Source organism: Giraffa tippelskirchi, chromosome 9, assembly GCF_054371585.1.
Source record: "Giraffa tippelskirchi isolate mGirTip1 chromosome 9, T2T-mGirTip1v1.2.pri, whole genome shotgun sequence".
NCBI lineage: Eukaryota > Metazoa > Chordata > Mammalia > Artiodactyla > Giraffidae > Giraffa > Giraffa tippelskirchi.
In genome coordinates this window covers 21,233,172-21,254,016 of record NC_137283.1, presented here as the reverse complement: position 1 = coordinate 21,254,016, position 20,845 = coordinate 21,233,172, and the positions used below count along the sequence as shown (strand labels likewise).

Sequence of the window (20,845 nt, the reverse complement as noted above, 5' to 3'; positions counted from 1 at the left end):
CAAAAAAATCTTGCATCTAGATGTACAGGGTCACTTAGGTAGAGCCCAGCTCTTTGCAACCCTGCAGACTGGGGCCTGCCAGGCTTCTCTGTTAGGGAAGGGATTTCTCCAGGGAAGAATACTGGAGTGTATTGGCCAATACTGGTTGCCATACCCTTCTAGAGCACTATATCTCCTGCTGCCCTAGCCACCAACTCCCCTGAGTAGAGATTAATGGATAAAGAAGCTGTAGCACATATACATAATGGAATATTACTCAGCCATAAAAAGGAACGCGTTTGAGTCAGTTCTAATCAGGTGGATGAACCTAGAACCTATTATACAGAGTGAAGTAAGTCAGCAAAAAAAAGACAAACACATTCTAACGCATATATATGGAATCTAGAAAAATGATAGTGAAGAATTTATTTACAGGTCAGCAGTGGAGAAACAGACATCAAGAATAGACTTACAGACATGGGGAGAGGGGAGAAGAGGGTGAGATATATGGAAAGAGTAACATGGAAATTTACATTACCATATGTAAAATAGATAGCAAACAGGAATTTGCTGTATGGCTCAGGAAATTCAAACCGGAGCTCTGTATCAACCTAGAGGGTTGGGATAGGGAGGGAGATGGGAGGGAGGTACAAAAGGAAGGGGATATATGTGTACCTAAGGCTGATTCATTTTGAGGTTTGACAGAAAACAACAAAATTCTGTAAAGCAATTATCCTTCAATAAAAAGATTTATAAAAATGAAGAAGAAACTCACAAAGCAATAGAAAAAGAAAGTCCAGTTGTCATTTAGGAAAAATATTCTCTATTCATGCAATTAAATACTATATAATTGTAAAATAAATAAAATCATATGTATTAATATGTGCTGGATGAAATGTTATACAACTATAAAATACAACATGGTATAAAAAGAAGACATACAGATGGCTAACAAACACATGAAAAGATGCTCAACATCACTCATTATTAGAGAAATGCAAATCAAAACCACAATGAGGTATCATTTCACACCAGTCAGAATGGCTGCTATCCAAAAGTCTACAAGCAATAAATGCTGGAGAGGATGTGGAGAAAAGGGAACCCTCTTACACTGTTGGTGGGAATGCAAACTAGTACAGCCACTATGGAGAACAGTGTGGAGATTCCTTAAAAAACTGGGAATAGAACTGCCATATGACCCAGCAATCCCACTGCTGGGCATATACACCGAGGAAACCAGAATTGAAAGAGACGCGTGTACCCCAATGTTCATCGCAGCACTGTTTACAATAGCCAGGACATGGAAGCAACCTAGATGTCCATCATCAGACGAATGGATAAGGAAGCTGTGGTACATATACACAATGGAATATTACTCAGCCATTAAAAAAATACATTTGAATCGGTTCTACTGAGATGGATGAAACTGGAGCCCATTATACAGAGTGAAGTAAGCCAGAAAGAAAAACAACAATACAGTATACTAATGCATATATATGGAATTTGAAAGATGGTAACGATAACCCTATATGCGAGACAGAATAAGAGACACAGATGCATAGAACAATTTTATGGACTCTGAGGGAGAAGGTGAGGGTGGGACGTTCTGGGAGAATAGCATTGAAACATGTATATTATCATATGTGAAACAGAACACCATTCCTTGTTCGATGCATGAGACAAGGGCTCAGGGCCAGGGCAATGGGATGACCCAGAGGGATGGCATGGGGAGGGAGGTGGGTGGGGGGTCCAGGAAGGGGAACACATGTAAACCCATGGCTGATTCATGTCAATGTATGGCAAAAACTATTACAATATTGTAAAGTAATTAGCCCCCAACTAAAATAAATAAATTTATAAAAAAAAATTAAAAAATTAAAAAATTAAAAAAAAAAAAAGAGAGAGAGAGAGAGAGAAGGGGGATGCTGCAGTACAGACCTCCAGGATATATTACTAAGTGGAAAATATGATGTAAAACAATGAATATAGAATATAATGTTCTGAGAAAAGAAAGCAGGAAAGTAAGAATGTATCAGTTCAGTTCAGTCGCTCAGTCACGTCTGACTCTTTGTGACGCTATGAAGCGCAGCACGCCAGGCCTCCCTGTCTATCACCAACTCCTGGAGTCCACCCAAACCCATGTCCATTGAGTCGGTGATGCCATCCAACCATCTCATCCTCTGTTATCCCTTCTCCTCCTACCCTCAATCTTTACCAGCATCAGGGTCTTTTCAAATGAGTCAGCTCTTCGCATCAGGTGGCCAAAGTATTGGAGTTTCAGCTTCAGCATCAGTCCTCCAATGAATATTCAGGACCGATTTCCTTTAGGATGGACTGGTTGGATCTCCTTGCAATCCAAGGGACTCTCAAGAGTCCTCTCCAACACCACAGTTCAAAAGCACCAATTCTTCGGCACTTAGCTTTCTTTATAGTCCAACTCTCACATCCATACATGACTATTGGAAAAACCATAGCTTTGACTAGATGGACCTTTGTTGGCAAAGTAATGTCTCTGCTTTTTAATATGCTGTCTAGGTTGATCATAACTTTTCTTCCAAGGAGTAAGCGTCTTTTAATTTCATGGCTGCAGTCACCATCTGCAGTGATTTTGGAGCGTAGAAAAATAAAGTCAGCCACTGTTTCCACTGTTTCCCCATCTATTTCCCATGAAGTGATGGGACCAGATGCCATGACCTTAGTTTTCTGAACGTTGAGCTTTAAGCGAACTTTTTCACTCTCGTCTTTCACCTTCATCAGGAGGCTCTTTAGTTCTTCTTCACTTTCTGCCATAAGGGTGGTGTCATCTGCATATCTGAGGTTATTGATATTTCTCCCAGCAATCTTGATTCCAGCTTGTGCTTCCTCCAGCCCAGCGTTTCTCATGATGTACTCTGCATATAAGTTAAATAAGCAGGGTGACAATATACAGCCTTGATGGACTCCTTTTCCTATTTGGAACCAGTCTGTTGTTCCATGTCCAGTTCTAACTGTTGCTTCCTGACCTGCATACAGGTTTCTCAAGAGGCAGGTCAGATGGTCTGGTATTCCCATCTCTTTCAGAATTTTCCACAGTTTATTGTGATCCACACAGTCAAAGGCTTTGGCATAGTCAATAAAGCAGAAATAGATGTTTTTCTGGAACTCTCTTGCTTTTTCGATGATCCAGCAGATGTTGGCAATTTGATCTCTGGTTCTTCTGCCTTTGCTAAAACCAGCTTGAACATCTGGAAGTTCACAGTTCACGTATTGCTGAAGCCTGGCTTGGAAAATTTTAAGCATTACTTTACTAGTGTGTGAGATGAGTGCAATTGTGTGGTAGTTTTAGCATTCTTTGGCATTGCCTTTCTTTGGGATTGGAATGAAAACTGACCTTTTCCAAGTCCTGTGGCCACTGCTGAGTTTTCCAAATTTGCTGGCATATCGAGTGCAGCACTTTCACAGCATCATCTTTCAGGATTTGAAATCAACTGGAATTCCATCACCTCCACTAGCTTTGTTCATAGTGATGTTTTCTAAGGCCCACTTGACTTCCCATTCCAGGATGTCTGGCTCTAGGTGAGTGATCACACCATCGTGATTATCTGGGTCATGAAGATCTTTTTTGTACAGTTCTTCTGTGTATTCTTGCCACCTCTTCTTAATATCTTCTGCGTCTGTTAGGTCCATACCATTTCTGTCCTTTGTCGAGCCCATCTTTGCATGAAATGTTCCTTTGGTATCTCCAATTTTCTTGAAGAGATCTCAAGTCTTTCCCATTCTATTGTTTTCCTCTATTTCTTTGCAATGATCGCTGAGGAAGGCTTTCTTATCTCTCCTTGCTATTCTTTTTTTGTATATAAAATAAAAACACTAGTACAAACAAGAAACTAATAAAAATTATTAACCACAAGGTTGGGAATGAGGGGACCAAAGTACATGAAAGAAGCCTTAATATATATTATTTGGAAACAATTTTGAAGTTTGAAGCATGTAATGTCTTACTTATCTTTTAAAGAGAAGTACTACCAATGAAATTCAGCAGGGAAAGTTTAAAGTTTTCTACCAGAAACTGGTATAAACTGAGAAAATGATTTCTAGAAGAAATAAAATTTCATGACTTTACTATAGCCTGATTTGAGACACCTACTTTCACATTCCTACAAGGGATGGGAACTTCATTTTGAAATATTATTACTTGGTCAAAACATTCAGTTGAGCCTCATGTTGCTTGCTTCATTCAGCATAGTGGTCACTTCTGGGAAGAGAGGAAGAGAAACAAGAACGGGGTGGGGAGGATTTCACAGGAGCTTGAACTGCATCTCCATTTTATTTGTTTTAAAAATAAAGATATTTATTATATAATAAAAGACATGGAGCAAAAGTGGAAAAATACAGAGATTTGACAAACCTGGGTAGATAAGGGAATTGTGTCCTTTACTGAAAACACCAGGACTCTGAGAAGAACAGTAGAGTTTATTTAAAACAAAGCATTTATTTGTTTTCTGTGGACAAGACATACAGGGAAGAATAACCATGTTTGAAACCAAAATCACGGAAGACTTTGGCTCATCAAGAAGTCACAATATAAAGCCACCTAAGGTCGCTAAGCTGTGAGTGCTCAGAAAAGAGCAAAACCCGGCCTGCATCAGTGCCCTGCCGCTGTGAGTGGGGCCAAGGCCAGGACACCAAATGTCAGAATCCATGTGAGGGCATCAATTCACTAAACAGCCAGAAGCCTATTGTTCTTATAATTCCTACAGGCAATGAGCACAGTTTCCAAATTGAAAACTAGACCAAGTAACCATGAAGCCTTCAGAGACCTTTTGTTCATATTTCATGATTTCTTTTTAGGGAAATGCACAAGGTCTAATTACACAAGCTGTTTATTCTCCTCATTAGCCTTTTGGGTTTCAGCATGTGTGGGTTTTCTTAAGCTTTTCTCACTAGTAAACTCAGCCAAATTCATGCTCACAGAGGAAGTCAGATTCGAGCTCTACAGCAGATCTCCAAGCTACCCAAATCCATGGGGTAATCAAAAACATTCTGCTGGCTGCTATAGGACTTATATCTTTTCTCCTGAAAACTGTAGCAGGATTTATGTCAATAACACACAGTCTCTCCACAGGCTTAGCCTAGAGTATTTAACCACAATTACTCTCCTGAGCAAGATCTTTTTTGTCATTTGGCAAAGATGAAGAGAACAGAGGGTAAAGAGAACAGACTATAAATATAAATAATTACCTCATGTTATTCAACACTTTCCAAGGTTCAAAGCATTTTCACACATTTGATATTTATAACAATGAGAGGGGAAGGCATTTTTACATTCCCATTTTATGGATGAGAAAGCTGAGGCCCAGGGAAGTTAAGCAGTACACCTTTGTCTTCTGCCCTCATTCCAGACTTCTCCCTATGCCAGATATCTGGCAGGCTTAAGTCAAAAAACAGATGGCATGATTTTACACATTCCTTTCCATCCATATGATGCAAATTCTCCCATAATCATGGTTGCCAATGTATCTCATCCCTATGGATATTTTGGAGACCAGTCTCCCCAACCACTGTTCCTCCTCTTTTACCTGCCCTAGAACTGAATTTCCACCATTAAAGGTCAGCCCTCTGGCTGAAGAGCTGGACTTGACCATGTAAGTAAATTTCTCTCAGTATTGTAACTGAGGTACCTGCATCAGAAATACACTTGGAAAAATATAAATTCTCGGCATCATGCTAGATCCATGGGATCGGAGTCTCTGAGGAGTGTGTTTAGGAATGTGCATTTCTAACAAGCGCCCTCATGAGTCGTTGGTAACAAGTTGAGAGCCACTGCTTTCAGCAAGGAAAACCCTGAGGTGTTTGAGCCAGAAACTAGAATCACCAAAGGATTATTATAAAAAGATAAATCTTGGAAACAGTGTTTAGACTATTCTTGAGTGGAAAGAGACTGAGATTACTGCAGTAGTACAGTTTGAGGAGTAGGATGAGAGGGAAGGGTAAACATAGGAATAGAAAGAAAAATTGTAAGGAGCATTACAGAAGTCACTATAATTTCCTCTCTTCATCTTTTACATAATCTTTCATTTCACCAAGGCTCCGTTGCCCACTACTAAGAGGTCAAGTTGATTCTTTGAGTATCTTACACTGTGCCACCGTTCAGCTCATCTCCCCCTTATGTGCTACTCTTCATGCAAGATGGCTTAATTAGTCTCCTGCGACTAAAACTGAGTTCCTTCACTAAATTCATTTAGATTCAAAGAAAAGGTAGTGAGCTTCTGTTACTGATATCCAAAGCACTTCAAATTCATTTTTAAAACTACAGCTCTCTGCTTTCTGTACACACTGGAGAAGTTCATGAGAGCATCACTTTACAAATCCTTCTGTATGACTCACACTTTGTTCCCTAGGAGCTGAAACCACAGAATGCATTACCTAGAAAATCTCTCAAATTTTCATTTGTTTCCTTTATCCTTTGTCCTCACTTACTTCCATTTCTTTCTTGCCTCCTTTCTCTCTACCTATATATAAAACACACTCAAATTGTGGTCACGAGCTGTTCTTGGATGTTTTGAGTTTTTATCTTTCTCACAGCAAATTGTCAGAAATCACATGAGCCTAGAACTCAGAATGCCTGAGTTCTAGTTCCAGCTTTTCCATTGCCTTGCTGCAGGACCTTAAGTAATTCAACTCTCCCTTTGGAGCTCAGCTTCTTCATCTGTAAAATGAGAAGACTCCACCAATGGGTATCCAAGGTCCCTTCAAACAAATACTCTACAGTTCTACAAGTTGACCTCTCTGGATCCCAGCAACACAAACATTTAAAATCTCTGGATCCAAATTACTCTTTGGTTCATTTAAGTTCAGAACATTTAAAATGTCTCTCAGAATGTGCACTAGAGTCTTATGCTAACAGCAGTGGAGCTATAATAAAGTTGGTTTAGCTACTTAACTGTCTGCCCACACATATTTCTCACTGCAACTTCTTTAACCAGGCCTAGCAAAACTAGGTAAGGGAAAGGAATCCTGATTAAATAAGTAGTCATCTTAGCATCTGGTCACATCAGAGGAGTGTTGTATGCCTTTTATTCACCACAGGTCTCTCTGTGGACAATCTTCCTTTGCCTTCCTCCTCGTACCATCACACTCACCAAGAAACGTGCGCTGATGCCAAGGGCACATGTGGCACTGCATTAGCAGTACACAGATGAACAAGACATGTTCCTTGCCTTCCTAAAGCTAGTCAAAGAGATGCAGACAGTGAGAGAAGGAAGTGATTTAACTTGCCATGAATCTTATTACTCGAAGTCAAATTTTCATCAAGCTAAAAGCAGCAAGTTTGGGTTTGGCTTGGTTTGTGTTTATTTTTTTTGCTCTGGTTTAAAAAAAAAAAAATGCAAAAAAAAAAAAAAAATGCAAGGATGTTGAACATATATAAGGAAATGTCCTGATGCCCTGATGTCCATAGTTCTGAATGCTCTGCTCATTTCTCAGTGATTAGACAGCACACATTATCTCCTTATTCAAGATTCACGACAATATGGAGTTACCATTCACTTGTTCATTCATTTAATAAATATTTAAAGTTGCCTATTACATGCCGGGCACTATGCAAGGAGCTAGGAATAATCTGGTGAATGAGAAAGACAATGTTTGGTTTATGATGTTTAAAATCTGGCTGGAAGGTGGATGAAAGTGATTAATCAAATACGTATAGGAATAAAACTTAGTATATATTATATCTATGAATTTTATATACATACACACACTTACTTGGATAAAAGCCAGGAAGTATATCCACTCAAATGTTAATTGCAGCAATTGCCATAGGTAAGATTATGTGCTTTTTTTTTTCCTCTTCCTTGTAATGTCACATAGTTGTTGATTTTTTTGCAAGCATTACACTTTTATAAAAAGAAAAAAGCCTTTCCATTGTAAAAATCTCATGTGCTTAAAGATTTATTGACATAGAAAAATGTCATATATTGCTAAAAATTAAAGTTGCAAAACAGCATGTGTAATAAGATTTCATTTTGACTATAGAATGCAATAACAGCAAACTAGAAAGACATATACCAAAATACTAATAGCAATTATCTTTGGTGGTATAATAGATCATTTTGTCTTTAATGGTTTTTTTAAATTACCTAAGCTTTCTACAATAAACATGTAGTAAATTTTTACTTCCTTTATCCTTGGAATCTCATTGCCTCCGGGAAGTCTTCTCTGACCATCTCCACCCTCGGGCCACACGTTGTCACTCTGCTAAACGACTAGAAATTTTGTTGAGTCTGTTTCCATTTTAACATCAAGCACAAGATACTGTTCATAATTTTTTCTTGTGAGGAAAGTACCAGGTATTTAAGCTTTTTCACCCACACTAGTATGTGATCACTGTCAGTGAACACCAGGAGCTTCAGTGATTATCTCAAATCCTGGCAGGACACATCGCCACCAGTGTTCAGGGTTGGGTTGTGAGTTATGCAGGCAACAGCACTGCCGCCCCTCCAGCGGCCCGCCACCTTGCTCCTCGCTCTCTCCAGAGTGCCTGTCACGTTCATCTCCTCACACAGACGGAACCTCCAAGGGGTAGGAGCTCATTTCTAAACTCAGTTCTTCTGCCTCAACCCATCAAGGTTCACTGTGAAAAGGAGAACTAGCAGACAGAACAGAAAGAAGGGTTCATTATATAGAACATGATACATTTTGCCCACAGGATTCCTGAGTCACTGCCGCTGGGCAGGAAAAGGGAGATTCAGAGAATCTTAAGTCTGGAAGCGTGGTAAGCAAAAAGATCAAGCTATAGATGGAGAAATGGGCTACAGAGATTTAAAAAAAAAAAAGGTGACGTGCCTAGGTTCCTGGGCAAGTTAGTGACAGCGTTGCTCCCCCTACTGCAGCACAGAGATATAAAATACAAAATACTCTGCACAGAATGAAGGGACACTAATGATACAAGAAAAGTTCCACATTTGCTTCTGATTCTGTATTGTCTGAATCTTTGACAAGTAGACGGCACAAGATTTCTGAATTCATTATTAAAGCTCAAATCTAAATACTGGAGTGGGTTGCCAAGCCTTCCTCCAGGGGATCTTCCTAACCCAGAGATCGAACCCAGGTCTTCTGCATTGCAGGCAGATTTTTTACCATCTGAGCCACCAGGGAAGCCCACACTATATTGTCTGAATCTTTGACAGCTAGATTGCACAATATTTCTGAATTCATTATTCAAGCTCAAATCTAATAAAGATATATCTTTTTAAAATAAAAATACCGACAAACAGAACGATTTTTACTCATGGCATCAACTCTGTCAAATCTCTGGACAGATTTCCAGGACTACTTGTTTGACTTCTTATCAAATTCCTGCCACACCCTCTAGCAGCAAAGCCTTGTTGTTAAGAGAATAGACATCAGAATCAAACAGGTTCAAGTCTGTGTACAAACTTTGCTTCTTACTAGCTATGTGATTCAGGCAAGTTAATTACCCTCCTTGTCCCTCCATTTCCTCAGCAGGAAAATTGAGATTGCTCAGGGGGCTACCTTAAGCATTAAACAAGTTAATGCATGAAAGTGCTCAGAAAAATGCCTGGAGCAGGGCAGCTGCTCACTTTGCCCACCGGTTTTTCATCATCTCATTCCTTGAGGTTACTGTTCTTACTATCACTACTCCCAGGCTGTTTTTCTGACACACGACAGAAGGCACTTCTTTTTCAGCTGCTTTACTCAGGTAGCTGTTGTTCCCCTGGAATGGCCTCCCTTCCTGCTATGCATCAAAACCCTGAATTTTATTCCAGACTCACCTCAAGATTCAGTACTCCAAAATTATCCCTAAATAACTGTCACAGATAATCTCCCTTTCCAAATTATGATAATTCATTGGGAGGGTGACTATATAGTTAAATAAAATGACCAAGAACTGTGAGAGTTGAGGAAGAGGAACGATCCTAAGCTGTCGTGTCAGAAGGCTCTGAATAAAAGCTGCTAATCTGCCAACTACCAGTTGTGTGACCTGGAACAAATAAAGCACCTTAAATTTTCTGAGCCTTCATTTCTTCCATCTATTAGGCAAGCATCATAATCCCTTCAGCCATTCCTTCTGTCAGCAACAGACTAATACAGAAGGGCATTAAAGGTAAAAGCAAGCAAAAAAGAACAGGGAGGGGGAAAGGAATAATCAAGGGTAGACCAAAAAAAAAGGATGAGGAGTGAGCAGTGGTGAGGGCTGACGAAAATGGACAAGAATTCAGTTGAGGGGGAATAGTGTGGAGACCACATGTTCATAGTTAGGAGAAAAGACAGTCACGATTCCTAGAGACAGAGACAGAGGGCTCATGCCACAAGACGGACAAGAAAATAGTTTCTATCAGAAAGCAAAACAGAGCCTGGCATCAGGAAAGACCTGGAAGGGGGAGGAAAAGCAAGAACTTAGCCTTACAAGTATCAACAGATGACCTAGATGGGGTACTTGGATATAACCTGTGTAACTACGGGCTGTTTGATGTTGAATTCAGCTACCTAATGTTTGAGTCATATTACAGTGACAATAGCTTTGAGCTCCCTAGCCTATTTCTCCTATCCCTTATTTTTGTAACAAATCATGCCATGTGTATCACCACCCTCAACCTGGGCTCACAGAGATAGACAGATGACCCAGCAGACAGAATACCTTGTTTCTAAGGATGCTACTCAAAATACTTCACAATCAGCACAGCACAATCAGCATAACAAGGGCACCACTGGTCAGCATAAACTCCTACCACAGTTAACCAATACCATGGTTAACTAGTGGTACTAGTGGTACTTACCACTAGTGTCAGCATTGCCCACTCCCATATGATGAGTCCAACAGCGGTTGTTATTGTTCAGTTGCTAAGTCATGTCTGACTCTTTGTGACCCCATAGGCTGAGGCATGCCAGACTTTCCTCTCCTTCACTATTTCCCAAAGTTTGCTCAAATTCATGTCCACTGAGTTGGTAATGCTATCTAACTATCTCATCCTCTGTCCTTCATCAATCACAGCCTCATCGTGGTGAAGATGCTTACATAACTTAAAGAATCTATGAGCCATGCCATGCAGGGCCATCAAAATGGATGAGTCATAGTGGAGAGTTCTGATAAAATGTGGTCCACCAGAGAAGGGAATGGCAAATTACTCCAGTATTGTTGCCTTGAGAACCCCATAAACATGAACAGCATGAAAAAGTCAGCAGTGGACCCATGACCAAATAGGGTCAACTGAATCCTTCTCTTGGAATGACAAATAAGGTCTCTTAGGGAAAAGAAGCTAAGTTTTTTACATCAGGATAGCTAAGACATGAAGCCTGAGATATGAAAGTAGAATGAAAACAAAGACAGGCAGAAATGAGAGCTGAACAAAGAGAACACCTGAGTGAAGTTATGCCCTGATTCTCAAGTTCCTGGATCCTGCAGTTCTTTCTTTAATTCTGTGATCTGTACCTTCATCCTTCCCAGTTACCCGAGCCAATCAATCCTTTATTTTCCCTTAAGCTTGTTCAAATTGGGTTTGTCACATACAATTGAAGGCTCTGAGGAAAATTCCTCTGCTCATTGCGGCAAACCTTAGAAGTGGCCATATACCAAATTAATTATGGTAGAAAGACAAGGAACCATTAGAAGGTAAAAGGAGGGAAAGACCCTGCATCTGAGGACTGGCTTTGATGTGAAGAAAGCCCAACCCATAGCACATTTAATCATCAGTGACAGTTAACGTTAGACAAGTATTTGCCAGAATCTAAGAGGCTCTGTTTTTAACTCTCTAGACCCAGTCAAGCTTGAGCTCCAGATCCATTCTGTGCTCCCTGGTTCAGAGACCTATGAACTCCTTTTTCAGCCTAATTTTTATTATTTTATCAGAAATAACCATTACAAGAATAGAAACCTAAATTATATTTGAGATCAATGTCTTTGGGCTTCCCAGGTGGCTCAGTGATAAGAATCTGCCACCAATGCAGGACACACAGGAGATGTGGGTTTGATCCCTGGATTGGGAAGATCCCCTGGAGAAGGAAATGGCAACTGATCCCAGTATTCTTGCCTGGGAAATCCCATGGACAGAGGAGCCTGGCGGGCTACAGTCCATGGGGTCATAAAGAGTTTGACATGACTAAACACACATACACACACATACACACACACACACACACACACACACTTCTTTGAACTAATGTTTGAGCTGAGCCCTAAAGAATGAGCAAGAGGAGTAGCTAAGGGAAGAGTTGGAGGTTAAGGTTCAAGGCACAGAGAAAAATATATGCAAAGAACCTGAGGTGGGAAAGAGTTTTTTGAATAAACTAAAAGCAGGGTTTGTGTGGGACCAGTGTTGTGGGGGACGAGAATGGGGTCAGATTATGTAGGGTATGTGGCACACTTGGTAACTCATTTTTTGCATATTATGCATCATCGTAAATCTATATTTGATGGCATGATTTAAACTCAGGTTACTTTAGCCCATGTTAATTTTCCTTGGACTTTGCTGGTGGTTCATACAGTGAAGAATCTGCCTCCAATGCAGGAGACTTGGGTTCAATGCCTGGGTCAAGAAGATCCCCTGGAGAAGAGAATGGCTACCCACTCCAGTATCCTGGCCTGGAGAATTCCAGAGGAGCCTGTCAGGCTACAGTCCCTGATGTTGCAGAGTTGGATATAGTTGAGTGACTAACACTTTCACTACTTTGAATTTTCCTAAAAATATTCTGTAACTTGAAATATAGTTACCCCATACCAAGCCACTCTATCTTGTCTTCCTGACTCTTTCAATATACACTTTCCAACTGCATTTAGCTGATTCTGGGTCCAGATTCTTCTCATCTTCTGCTAGAATGAAGTACACACTCTCTGGTGGCAGATAGCAGGGGACAGAATACTCATGGCTGTTTTAATACCATGTTTATGGAAAGCGGCCCCTATGGGGCCAATTAGAGCCAATATTCAACTGTAAGTACTAGTGATGGCCATATTCTCTAACCTGCTCTCACCTTTATGCAGCTCTGCTTCATTGCTTCTCTAGATAAGATGTAAGGGAAATTTAAGAACAGCAGACAATGTGGTTACTGTGTTCCAACACCTGCTCCCTCTAAGTAAAGGAAATTCAATATTCTTTCCTCCAGCTTTCCAAGGTCACAAATCCTAAGAAACACTGTAAATTCTTAAACTCTGATATATCAATTATTTTAAATGTACCACTTCAGTTAATTACAGAAGTATCAGTAGGGGCAGCAGTAGCATTAAATGCTTTTTATAAACATTACTACATGTCAGGTACCTGGAGGAGCCCCTACATCCTTTGTCTCAGAAGCTTATGAAGTAGATGCTACAACTTTTCCCAAATTATAAAGAGGAAAATTGAGGCTCTAAATGGTAAGTTTTTATGACAAAGGATGCCCATGTGGTAAAAGTAGGAAATAAGAATCAAACCCAGCTGCAAAAGTATGCTCATACCCATTGTGTTGCGTGACCTTCATCGTCAAGAAACTGTGCTGGTTGGTGTACAAAGCAATTTAGATCAAGACAACAATTAGCCTCTAGGAACACAAGCTACAAATGAAATAAAACAAGTAAAGGACATACAAAGCAATAAGTAAAATGCTGAACAAATAAATATAATCTGTGTGGTCAATTTCTCCCCAGCTATCCTAAACTTAGGAAGACCTGTTCTTTCCTGAATTCTTTCCTAGTGGTCACACGGATATACTGCCCACCCCACCAATGTTCCTCTCTAATAATCTAGCATCTGGCTGCTGCATATATTTTATTCCTCTAAAATCCTCTGGTGAGCTTTTGATAAACCACATCTTTTAAATGTCTACAGCCCCAAAAGTAAAATGAGAAAACATGACATCTTCTTTTAAACATGCTATTTCTCCATAAGAGTTTCAGCTCCACTCCTTTTTGACTGAGTAATTAATATGAGGCAAATTATTAACTTCTCTGAGCCTTACTTCTTTCATCTGTAAAATTATTGATACCTTTCATATGGAGTTGCTGTGAGGATTACATGAAAAAACTCACACAGAGCATTTGGCAATGTGTCTGGCACATAGCAAACACTTTATAAATTCCAGCTATTACTTGTCGTATTGTTACATATGATCTGCTCCAAGAAAATATAAGTATAAAAATCACAGTTTTCAAACAGATAAATTAAAGATTATTAACAAGATTAAAATAATCTTCCTTTTACATGTATTTCCCATAGATAGAAAATTTTTAGATAGACAATTTCTATAGAGTGTTACAAATGGGACCTGATGCTGTTTCTACTCACAACACTTCTGACACCAAATCTATGGGTTTTTTCTTCACATTAACCAATTCTCTGACCCTCCGGACATCAACCTGGTGTCCTACAATTCAATTCAATTCTGACACGAATATGTGGAATCAGCACAGACTCCACAGGTCTAAGGGCACAGTCCCACAAGTCTACCCCCACTTCAGATGCAGTTGCAAGGACTAGGTGCTCTGGGTACCCACACTGCTGTTCCCTGGGCTACAAAGTTGAGAGTTCCTACAAATCCCCCTTTCAGATTCGGTAATTTGCTAGAGCAGCTCATAGAACTCAGGAAAACACCCCATTTACATTTGTTGTGGTTAAGTCACTAAGTCGTGTCTGAGTCTTTGCAACCCCATGGACTAGAGCACACCAGGCTTCCCTGTCCTTCACTGTCTCCCGGAGTTTACGCAAACTCATGTCCATTGAGTTGATGCTGCCAACCAACCATCTCATCCTCTGTCGTCCCCTTCTCCTCCTGACCTTAATCTTTCCCAGCTTCAGGGTCCTTTCAAATGAGTCAGCTCTTGGTATCAGGTGGCCAAAGTATTGGAGCTTCACCATCAGTCCTTCCAATGAATATTCAGGGCTGATTTCCTTTAGGATTGACTGGTTTGATCTCTTTGCTGCCCAAGAGACTCTCAAGATTCTTCTCCAGCACCATTATTTGAAAGCATCAATTCTTTAGCACTCAGCCTTGTTTATGGTCCAACTCTCACATCCATACATGACTACAGGAAAATCCAGAACTTTGACTAGACAGACCTTTGTTGGCAAAGTGATGTCTCTGCTTTTTAATATGCTAGATTTGTCTAGGTTTGTCATAGCTTTTCTTCCAAGGAGCAAGTGTCTTTTAATCTCATGGCTGCAGTCACCATCTGCAGTGGTTTTGGAGCCCAAGAAAATAAAATCTGCCACTGTTTCCATTGTGTCCTCATCTATTTGCCATGAAGTGATGGGACCGGATGCCATGATCTTAGTTTTTTGAATGTTGAGATTTAAGCCAGCCCTTTCATTCTCCTCTTTCACCTTCATCAAGAGGCTCTTTAGTTCCTCTGCACTTTCTGCTATAAGGGTGGTGTCATCTGCATATCTGAGGTGGTTGATATTTTTCCCAGCAACTTACATTTACTAGTTTACAATAAAGGATACAATGCTGACACAGTCAGATGGAAGAGATGCATAGGGGCAGGTACGTGCAGAGCTCCCAGGCGCCACCCTCCCAGTACCTCAATATGTTCACCACCCCAGAAGCTCTCAAACTCTGTTGTTTAGGGGCTTTTATAAGTTTCATTTCATAAGCATGATTGATTAAATCACTGGCCATTGGTGACCATTAGTGATTGACTCAATCTCCAACCCCTCTCTCTTCATTGAAGGTCAGGGTTTGAAATGAAAGTGTCAATGTTCTAATTATACCCTGGTCTTTCTGGTGACCAATCTCCATTCTGAAGCGGCTGGGAGTCCCCAGCCATCAGTCATTTTGTAAGGATATAAAAGACACTCTGATCAACTCCTCAGATAACAAGGGTTTTAGGAGCTATATGCCAGGAACCTGGAACAAAGACCAGGTTCCTTACTGTATCACACTTGGGTATCCAAAAGCTAACTTAGCAAAACTTCAGAAAGAGTCTGTGGGGTAAGAGGAAGCACATTTGAATTACAGTGTTTAATAGACCTATGTCCACAAATAATTTATAGAAGGGAAAGAATGTTATCAAAAATAGACTCACTCATTTCAATATCTAGGTGCCAAGCCAGCTAGTAGATGTTCCTAAACAATTCAGCATTCAATAGGATGACAGAACACAAAATCTTCTACCCTGGAAGCAACTAGAGAGCTGGCCTGTTAAAAGCCAGGCACCATCCAGTTTTGAGAGGTGAGAATGAGTTTATTATAAGACACTGAGAAGGAGGAAGGTGATCCAACCAACTCTACAGTATGAGGGAGATCATGTAATCTTTATAGACTTCACTTTTCTAGCTGATGAAATGAGATAGTTGTACGTGGATGGTTTTTCAGGCCCACTTTCGCTTTCAAATACAGTAACCCTAGAAAGGCGACCATTGCCCATGGAAAATAATACAGAGAACTTGTCTCAAATAACACTGCTCTTCAAATGGAAAGCCTGCTATTTTATGTCAACCTCTCACCATGTCACTAACTTTTATCCAAACCAGTTAACAACTTAGTCCGCAAGAAATGAAACCTGAACTGATGATTTTGAGGTGCAGGTCACAGAGGTATTTGACATCGTGATAGCTTCATTGATACGCCCTTTACTTTACATGCAAAAGATGCATCTCCTTTTTTTTTTTTCTCTCTCTCTCCAGTTTAAGGGATTAATAAGTTCTGGGAAAGAGATATCCTCTTGAGTAGGCATGGGCAGGTGTAAAAGCCTTTCCTTAAGAAAATACTGTGTCTTGATAACATATACTTCTTTTTTTGTTGTTTATCTGTTTTTTAATTTATTTGTAACTGAAGGATAATTGCTTTACAGTATTATGTCGGTTTCTACCAAACATCAACATGAATCAGCCATAGGTTTTTATATCTTGATAACATATGCTTCTTCGCATTAGAAAATCACTGCATTTATTGGAGGAGAAGGTCAACAGTGCATTCTACTTTGGGCAAAGGAGAATCCTGGCAGTAGGAGGTAAATATATGTGTCCTCACAGGGATCTAGGATATAAAACCACCCTACCTTTCTTTATGCCACAGTCATAAAGACATTATTGACATTCAGAGTGATCTCATCATAGAGGACTTCATTCCATGTTTTATTAACTTAGGAAAGAAAGGAATTTCTTAATCTGTTGAGTGTCAAAGAGTATAGGTGCAGTTGGAGAGAATTAATTTATTGGGAATGATTAGGACAGTAACTAAAATTAGCAAGTGTCCAGTGTAAATTCCTCCTAGTACCTCATCAATAAATAGAAGTGGAGTTCATGTTACATCACCAGACTCAGAGACATGCATCAGTGTTCGAACTGTAAGCAACAGAATGGACATTGACTAATATAATCAAAAGCCAGCATATTGTGGGCGGACAGTGTCACAGAACCAAGGGGAGTCTAGAGGAGCAGGTTTAGCTCCATGCAGTAAGCAAGGGAATCCCAGGAGCCAAGAAGCAGGAAACACAACAAGCTCATTGTTGCAGCTGGAGCAGGATGCCACTGCAGCTGCTCCCCATGATGAATGATGTCCAACTGTACTTTGTGTCCTTAAATCACTCACTCAAGAGAGAGAAAGAATCTGACTGCCAGGGCCAGGTCACTTGTCAGCCCCCAGGAGGAGGAGAGGGCAGAAGGCTCTCCTTTTCAGATTCCATGGAGGCAGATAGGCACCTGAAAATTTACCATCGCAACACCACCACATGAAATGATAGAGGACAGTTCTCTCAACAGAAATCAGGGTACTATTCTGAAGGAAAGATTTATGCTTGCTTGCGGTCAAAAGAAAAAAGGAGGAGAAAGAAAGCTATCAACAACAACATGTGTGTGTGTTTGTCCATCATTTAAGAAAGACTTCAAGGTCATATGATATTATAAAGAAGTCAATCTCAGGTCATAAAGATCTCACCAGCCAGAAAGTACAGTCTCGGGTCCACTCTCACTACCTCAGATACCCAAGCTGTTGTGCAGTAAGAAAGTGATTCCAACGTGGTTATTATACCTGTACTCAAAACAAGAATGTCCAAGCACCTGCTTGCTGGACCAAACCCCATAGGTTCAGTGGGTTATTTCCCTTACTTCCCTCCTCATCTAAAGGAGGATAAAAAATGCAGGTCTCACCAGGAGTCCCTAACACTAAAATTCGGTTACTTTGTATGTGTGGCTGCAGTTAACAAAAGCCTATGGATTAAAGTAAGGCCAATATCTGTACCCTATGCTGAGCCAGGTTTTCAACTGTGAATTCTAAACAAATGACCTGGATTTAGGAATACGCATCCTCAGATCCAGGCACAAATGGCTATTTGGCAGCAGCCTGCCCTTTGTAGATCATTGAGCAAACACTACACCTTCTGTGGGAACTCAGCCAGCGTTTACTCTGAGATCTGCAGATGACACCATGAGGGATGTCATTATGACCTATCACAGCAGTGTGAGTTGCTGCGCTTCAAAAACCCTCTGCTTCAAATCCTCCCACTTCACAGAACAATGAGTAAGTTATAATAATAAAACTTGTAAGGAGTTATTACCTACAATGGGCCATTTTCTTGTTTTTTATAACCAATTTTCATTTTTTAATATAAAATGATCACAAGCTGTTCTTCCTGGTCCCTGAGGAAGTAGTCAGCCTACGTGTTTTCAGACAGCAATTACTAAACTATAAAAAAGTACCAATTTAATTTGGTGTGTTTTTGAATATCCAAAGAGGCTACCCTGTTCTAACAGAACACACAACCAATTTGAATTGTTTAATATAAAGTATGCAATTCAGTAAGGCCTTAAAATATCACACTGTACTTTCAAAAAGGGTGAGTCAGGACAAATTACTAGGGCAGAGAGAAGCAGACATGAAATGCTGTGACAGAAGTTTCTAGAGGGAGTTTCTGAACCTGTAGGAGTTAGGTGAGGACATGAGCTATAAAACTGAAGTTAGTATTAAATGAGCCTCAGAAAGAAGGATATAGAAGGAAATCTGTGCACTGCTGTTTCCTTCCCCCAAACAAAAGCCACTGTGCTTCCAGTGATGTACTAATAAATATTTCATTATATGCAAAGGTGTCACAACATTCACCAGATTCCCCCAGGAACTAACTACGTCATGCCTGCCTAACTAGTCATTAACATTTTGTTCATCAGTATCTCATAGGCACTAAAGTGGTGCCCTCTGAGCCTGAAAAAAGTATGCCCATTTTCCTATAGTGCCCACATTGGAGACTTGAACAATTCTTTACAGGAAGCACAATGCTAGCCATTTTAGGATGTTTAAAATCATACCTAGCACCTGAGAGCCAAGAAAGATGGAATCAGGTTCTGAGTCTGTTTCTAAAACAAATCACTTCACCTCTCTGACCCTATCTTCTTTACTTTCAAAATTAGGGGTTAGACTATTTGAACTATTTTCATAATTAAATATTTCTATTTTATGAATTAAGATTCAGGGAAATTAATCAGTTTATCAATGTTCAAGGTGAATATTATTATTACATACCACTTCACTTCAAATAGAAGCAGCAGTTGAAAACTTTACTTTCAGTCATAAAATGTTTTCTTCTATGATCCTCTCTGCATTTCTTTTCCTCCTACAGACTTCGTTGTAACAACAAAGCCCTACACAGATGCTGAATGGAATCTTCCCATTTCTTATGCTCTTTCAAGTATTCACTCAACGACATGGACATGAATGCTGGTATATATTCATATGAGGCTTCCCTGATGGCTCAATGATAAAGAATCCACTTGCAATGAAGGAGACGCAGGTTCAAGTCCTGGGTCGGGAAAATCCCCTAGAGAAGGAAATGACAACCCACTCCAGTATTCTTGCCTGGAAAATCCCATGGACAGAGGAGCCTGAAGGGCTACAGTTCATGGGGTCACAAAGAGTCAGACACGACTGAGCAACCAAGCACACACATATATGATAGACAGATATATACATACACAGATACACATATATGGTTTAAGGAGAGTAACATCGATTGAACTGATATTTTAAAAAGGTCACTCTGGCTACAGTACAGTGAATAAATTTTAAGAGTAACACTGAAGGCAGAAAAACCAAACAGAAAGCAGCTGCAACAATCCAGTTGAAAAACAATGGTGACCTGGACAAGGAAGGATAACAATGATAGAGCTAGGGAAAAGTGAATGAAACAATAAAGAAAAACAAATGTACCAAGGAACAGCTATACGATTTAATGACCAAGTAGATGTGGGGGGGATTCAGGGAGATGGACGAGTCAAGGTTGGCACTTACTTTTCTTGTGTAAGCAATTAGCTGATGGTGGTGCCATTCACAATAATGTGGAAGATTAAAAAGTTCTAGAAAGAAAGGATAAGTACAGTTTTGAATTTCATAAATTTGAGGCACCTGTGTGATAATAAACTAGACTAGAGATAAGATTTGGGAGTCAACAGCATAGTGAAAGTAAGACCAACTAGGGAGAAAACACTAAGAGAGAAGAAAATAGGACCCAGAAGAAAGCGCTTAGAGATAATCAGTCAGCAAATGACTAAATAAACTATTACATAATTCTATAGAAACTAAGCAGTAATAAAAATTATACTTAGGAAAAATGTTCTATGATATTCTGTATTTAAAAGGCACACCACAAAATTTAAAGTACTAATATTACCACTACATATCAATGTTTACATGGAGGCATCCCAGGCCCTTCTTTGGGGAATTCTTACAGAGCCTCATGTTTCTCATGGCAGTGGAAGGCTAGGATAAGACGCAAAGCAAGTACTGCTTATACTTCCTGATATTTGAACAGACATTACAAGAGGATAAGAGTGCCATCACCCTTCCTTCTTTCCATGCAGTGCTGCCCTGAATTATTGCATCCCTCCCCCACCACCATGCCAAGCCATCTCCGGGGAGGTTTTCACGACAATGGGGAAGTACTGAGGAGGAAAGACAAATACAC

At 40.0% G+C, this 20,845-nt stretch overlaps 1 long non-coding RNA gene across 1 annotated transcript in view; it reads right to left on the bottom strand.

Annotated features, from left to right (window-relative positions):
* Positions 1-20,845, bottom strand: part of LOC145520793 (uncharacterized) — a 536,928-nt gene that overhangs the window by 454,871 nt on the left and 61,212 nt on the right. Inside the window, exon 3 of the long non-coding RNA XR_014064827.1 lies at positions 20,173-20,237. This is a non-coding gene — a long non-coding RNA (uncharacterized LOC145520793). The remainder of the gene's footprint in view (positions 1-20,172; positions 20,238-20,845) is intronic.